Genomic DNA, 6,314 nt, shown 5'->3' on the forward strand with positions numbered 1-6,314 from the left:
GCCTGCAGTGATAAACCAGAATGCTGTTAACATTTGCTTCCTGGCAGTCACACCTCAGGGTTTTAGTTTGGGGAGCAAAGCCTTTTGATATAAAGACCATAAATACCTCTTGCCAAATGGTCAGGAGCCATGTGAGGGAGATAGAACTGGGTTTCACTTCATTCTAGTTTGGGCTCATGTGGGAGATGTCTACAATTCCTTCCCAAAACACCACACTGGCTGCTGGATCAGAAGGCATTTCTGTATAGAAATTAATTTGGCTCACAGATGAATAGCAAACCAATATTGACCTCACAGTACGGCCTGAGCATACAACATATGGTGGTTTTTCAAAGTTCCCCCGATGGTTGTTGCTGAGCTGTGTCTTGCGGTCACAGTGAGAACCACAAAGGCCTGTCCACCACCACATCAGCTCCAAAAAGGGAAATGTCACTGGGAGCTCTTCCCAGGCCCAGGGGAGTGCCCACAGGCATTTCTTGTCGATAGCGGCACCATCGATAGGCGGAGGCCTACCTTCACGTGTGGCTACTGAGTGCTTGGAGAGAGGTTGAGCAGGACATGCCATTTAGTGGCTCACACCAATTTCCCTTCATTCCCTTGCACATCAATCACAACCAGCACTCTGAAAACCTCATCGGCGTCTAGGGTTATGCACTCAGGATTGCCTGGAATTGAAATGTTCCTACCAACAGGTTAGACATGAGAGAACAAGGCCCTGCACAGGAAACTGTGATTAACCACCTGAGCTTCTGTCGAAATGATGGGGCTGTGCCAGGAACCCCCGAGGACCCAGAAAGGCCCCGTATGGAGCAGCCTCCCTGGATTCGGGTGCCCAAAGAGGCAAGGCTTTTCTGAAGCTGAGCATTCTGGTTACCTGGGCTGGGAAGCCAGCTCAGAGAGGCTCCTCTCTGTAGCTATGGTCTCAGAACGCTACGCGTTAGCTCAATTCTGGCATTTTTTCTCACACTCCCAAAGCTGTATTAAGTTATGTGAAATTAAGTTACAAAAGAGATATTTCAGAAGAATAAAAAGATTGTAAATGTCTCCGTATTTTGTTCACCAGTGTCAAGTACATTTCCATGTGTGCAAAAATCTGTTAATATTTCATTATTCCCATGATCTGGGACACCCTTAAGGCAAACCAGCCAGCCCTCACCAGTGCACTAGGCCTCTATCCTATATAATAAAAGAGTAATATGTAAATTGACCACCACTCCATCACACAAGATGGCTGCCTCCATGTGGACACAAGATGGCCACCACAAGATGGCCAGCAGGGGAGGGCAGTTGAGAGGGACCAGGCTGGCAGAAGAGGGAAGTTGGGAGTGACCGAGCCTGCAGGGAAGGGCAGTTGAGGGTGACCAGGTCTGCAGGGGAGGGCAGTTAGGGGTGATCAGGCCTGCAAGGGAGGGCAGTTAAGGGCAATTGCACTGGCAGGGGAGCAGTTAGGCGTTGATCAGGCTGGAAGGGGAGTGGTTAGGGGGCAATCAGGAAGGCAGGCAGGCGAGCAGTTGGGAGACAGCAGTCCTGGATTGTGAGAGGGATGTCCGACTGCCTGTTTAGGCTTAAACGGGCAGTTGGACATCCATTGAGGAATCTCAGATTGGAGAAGGTGAAGGCTGGGCTTAGGGACAAACCCCCACCCCATGCACGAATCTCGTGCACCAGGCCTCTAGTGATATTAATAAAGGCAAACAAAGCAATTACTACATGTCCAGCACTGGACTATACACTTTATTATTAACTCAATGAATCTTGTCAACTATAGTGGGAGGTGGTAATATTAGGCTAGTCCTATCTAATAGGGAGCAGGGTCTGAAATATGCCAGACCCAGCCTGAGTTCACTTCTTTTTAACATGGATGTGGAGTCGCCAGTTCACTCATGTGCACGATTACATGGGTGACTTGAGGCAAACCAGGCTGGGTTCTATCAGCCACGCCAGCAAAGGGCTTAGAAGGATGGAGAGTTTCAGAGGATTCATATCAAACGCATAATAGTGCCTACTTTGATTTTTCATTTTCAATATGTCATCTAGCCCTCACCAGTTTGGCTCAGTGGATAGAGCTGATGCCTGCAGACTGAAGGGTCCCAGGTATGATTCCAGTCAAGGGCATGTACCTTGGTTACAGGCACATCGCCAGTAGGGAATGTGCAAGAGGCAGCTGATCAATGTTTCTCTCTCATTGATGTTTCTAACTCTCTATCCTTCTCCCTTCATTTCTGTAAAAAAAAAAAAAAAAATCAATAAAATATATATATTTTTAAAATGACTGATATATTAATCTTTTTAATATATTTTATTTTGTACAGAGAGGGAGAGAGATAGAAAGAAACATCGATGAGAGTCATCGATCAGCTGCCTCTTGCACACCCCCTACTGGGGATATGCCTGCAACCAAGGTACATGCCCTTGACCGGAATCGAACCCGGGACCCTTCAGTCCCCAAGCCGACGCTCTATCCATTGAGCCAAACTGGTCTTGGCTGATTAATCTTATTCTATTATCTCCCTGTATACCACATTAAGAGTAAAAACACTTTCAGAATGATTGACTAATTTCCCTTGTGATGAAGTATTTACAACTTTTAACATCACATGCTCTTCACTCGAGAGAAAGCAACATATAACTGACCATGTCCAAAAACAGATTTAGGTAGGAATATTCCTGTCTAGTTTGTCCTTGTGATTTATTAATAGTCATAGCAAATGCTGGCACCACAGGAAACTGTCTTCTAATTTATATGGGAGGCAGATGGGGACAAATATCGGGCATGTGTGTCATTTATTTTTAAATTGCCACTGGGCGTCATGTGTACCGGCTGGTCAGTCAGACTAACAGGACTGTCGGTCACTTAGCCTTTTATATATATAGGTTTTTCTCACTTATTTGGAATAAAGACTATTTACTCATAATGTGTTCATTTTTGTTTTATTTTACTTTAATTTATTGGGGTGACATTGGTTAATAATATTGCCAGTATACAGGTTTCAGGTGTACAATTCTATAATACATCACCTGTATAATGTATTATGTGTCACCACCCAAAGTCAACGTGTTAAAAGTTGATTGAAAATAGTAGCCTGCAACCTTCTCATCTATTTAGAAACAAAATCCTAATTTCAAGAAAAATTTTATTAATTTGGAAAAACTCCAAAAGTTTTTTTAAGCACAGAATCTAGGCATTCGCTATATCAGAGCATTTCTGTTTGTGTTGTGGTTGCCTTTCTCTATTTTATTGTCTGTTTATTCCCAAACCCAAACATGGGTTATTTAAAAATCTAGCAATACTCTAAAATAAATAAAAACTTAGGCAATGGCCCCATTGTGGTAAATACAAAGAACTGCACTTTTTGCATTTACCACAATTTAAAAAATTTAAGTGGATGGATTATAGACTATGTGCATTATCTTGCTAAAGCTATTAAAAGTGTTTTTAAAGGGAAAAATGCATTTTAATATTATAATATCCTTATTATCAGCCAGAAGTGTTTCTTTTTAACCGTTACCATTACATGCCATGTAAAAACACTGACACTATTTTTGAACCTCTAAGGAAGTTACTAAGATTACCATTCCTGGCACAGTGTCTGGAAGGCACTCAAATACTTTAAAAACAGATGGTTACTTTCATCTTATTAAAAATGTTATTCGGCCCTGGATAGGGTGGCCCAGTTGGTTGGGCATCGTTCTGAACACAAAAAGGTTGCCAGTTCAATTCCCAGTCAGCACTCATGCCCAGCTTGCTGGGGCTCATCCCCGGGTAGGGAGTGCACAGAAGGCTGCGGTTCCATTTTGCTCTCACATACATGTTTCTCTCTCTGCCTCTCTCCCCTCCCCCTCCTTCCTTCCTCTCTCCTAAAACCAATTTAAAAGTGGGTTGTTGTTTTTTTAATGTTAATAGTTTTAATACAAGGCAAGAGCAAGGGAAGAGTGAGTGAGTGCATCTGCATTTACATAAAAGAAAAACAAGCCCCCTTTAAGAGGGCAAATTTGCCCTCGTCAGCTTGGCCCAGTGGATAGAGGGTCCGGGTGTGATCCCAGTTCAGGGCACACACCTTGGCGGCAGGTTCCTCCCGGGCATGGGCCCTGGTCAGGGCTCGTGCAGGAGGCAACCATCAATGTTTCTCACATCGGTGTCAGTCTTTCTTTTTCTTTTTTATAATGTATTTTTATTGATTTCAGAGAGGGAGAGGGAGACATAGAAACATCAATGATGAGAGAATCATTGATCAGCTGCCTCCTGCACATCCCCTACTGGGGATCGAGCCCACAACCCAGGCATATGCCTTTGACTGGAATCAAACCCAAAACCCTTCAGTCCCCAGACTGATGCTCTAGCCACTGAGCCAAGCTGACTAGGGCAATGTCTCCATCTTTCCCTTTCTTCCACTAAAAAAATCGATGAAAAATACCCTCAGGTGAGGATTAACAACAAAAATAAATAAATAAATGTGAGAGGAGGGGAGAAACAAATTTATCATCAGAACTGGGTTTTCCTTTAAACAAATCTTTGTCTTACTAATTCAGTTTTGCATTTTAGATTATTTCCCCAGTTAACAAAGACAGGAGTTGATACAGCCTTTACGAAGTCAATTTCTAAGTATTTACTAGGGGAATAAGCTTCTGATTAAAAGAAAGCTAAGTACATCAGTTGAACATGAAAATATTTATTTGTTCAGGTACTGAATGGTATATATCTCTTCTATGCACTGCAAGGGAGCAGCAATAGAGACCTGGTAAGATCTTGGGTATTTTCTATTATCAGTATGAGATCTCTTCCTGTCACGCAATACAAAGAAATAAGCACCTTGTCAAAATCCAAAATGGAAGGCTGTTTAAATGTTTGTGAAGTCAGTCAGTCCTAGACACTGTGGAAGTAATAATGCAGCCACTTCTGGAGACAGTAACAATGTGTTAGTCACTTCAGATATAAATTACAAAGGATTGACTGTTTAATAAAATTTTTTTAAATTCTTTTCCCACTTCGAGGTAAATCCCTTTGCTGCTGAAGCCCTTGAAATCCTCAAACTGCCTCAGAGAGATTTATTTTGAAGGCTATTTAAAAACTTAACCTCTAGCTTCCTTATTTACAACAATTTAAATAAGTGCTACTGACCTAACTATAGCACAAAATTTCCTTCTAAAAAATATACATTTCCAGAGGATCCAAGATGGCTGCTTGGGTAGACATCTAACCGCAGCAGCACACAACAATTTCAATGGAATACAACTAAAATGTAAAATGTAGAGAGCAGCAGCAACCAAATTCTCTGAATCTCTGGACCACTAGATTTTTAACACAAATTGTCCCGAGGCAAAGCAGATTTGCCTGTATCAAAGGCAAGGTTTGGTAAACAGTAGGCATTGCCAGGTAGGAGGGACTGCTTTCGGTTGTTCAGCTGCTTGGCCAGCAGGTAATAACATGTAGAATGAAATGCCCTCAGCTGCCTGGCAGTAGGCAATATATGCAGATTTTCAGGTTTGGGGACATGTTTTCGGCCATTCCAGCAGGAAATAACTCTTCAGTCCTTGCTGAAGGCTCAAGGTCCACCAACCTTTTGATGAACTTCTTGCATTTATGATGACATGCTGGAATACCTGTCCATAGGAGTCTGTCACAGAGGTAAGCATAACTTTACTGGTGGTGGCAAGAAAGAGGTTAAGAAGGTTAATTTTATGGTACATCTACACAATGGAATACTATGCTGCCATAAAAAGGAATTCTTATCATTTGCAGCAACCTGGATGGAATTGGAGAACATCATGCTGAGTGAAATAAGCCAGTCAATGAAAGAAACACCACATGACCTCACTCATTTATGGATAATAAAGAACATTATAAACTGATGAACAAAAAGATAGATACAGAGACAGTAAAGCAACAAACAGACTGTCAAATTAACGTGGGGAGGGTAGAGATATGGGGGAGATAAGAGATCAACCGAAGGACTTGTATGCATGCATATAAACAAAACCAATGGACACAAAACTCTGGGGAGGGAGGGCGTGTATGAGAGTGGGGGGAGGGGGAGGCAATGGTAAGATATGTACACATATAATACCTTAATAATAATAATAATAATAATAAAGATTAATTTGCTAAAACCGGTTTGGCTCAGTGGATAGAGCATCGGCCTGCAGACTGAAAGGTCCCAGGTTCGATTCTGGTCAAGGGCATGTACCTTGGTTGCGGGCACATCCCCAGTGGAGGCTGTGCAGGAGGCAGCTGGTCGATGTTTCTCTCTCATCGATGTTTCTTGCTCTCTATCCTTTTCCCTTCCTCTCTGTTAAAAAATCATTAAAATATATAT

This window comes from Pipistrellus kuhlii, unplaced genomic scaffold, assembly GCF_014108245.1.
Source record: "Pipistrellus kuhlii isolate mPipKuh1 unplaced genomic scaffold, mPipKuh1.p scaffold_m20_p_10, whole genome shotgun sequence".
Lineage (NCBI taxonomy): Eukaryota > Metazoa > Chordata > Mammalia > Chiroptera > Vespertilionidae > Pipistrellus > Pipistrellus kuhlii.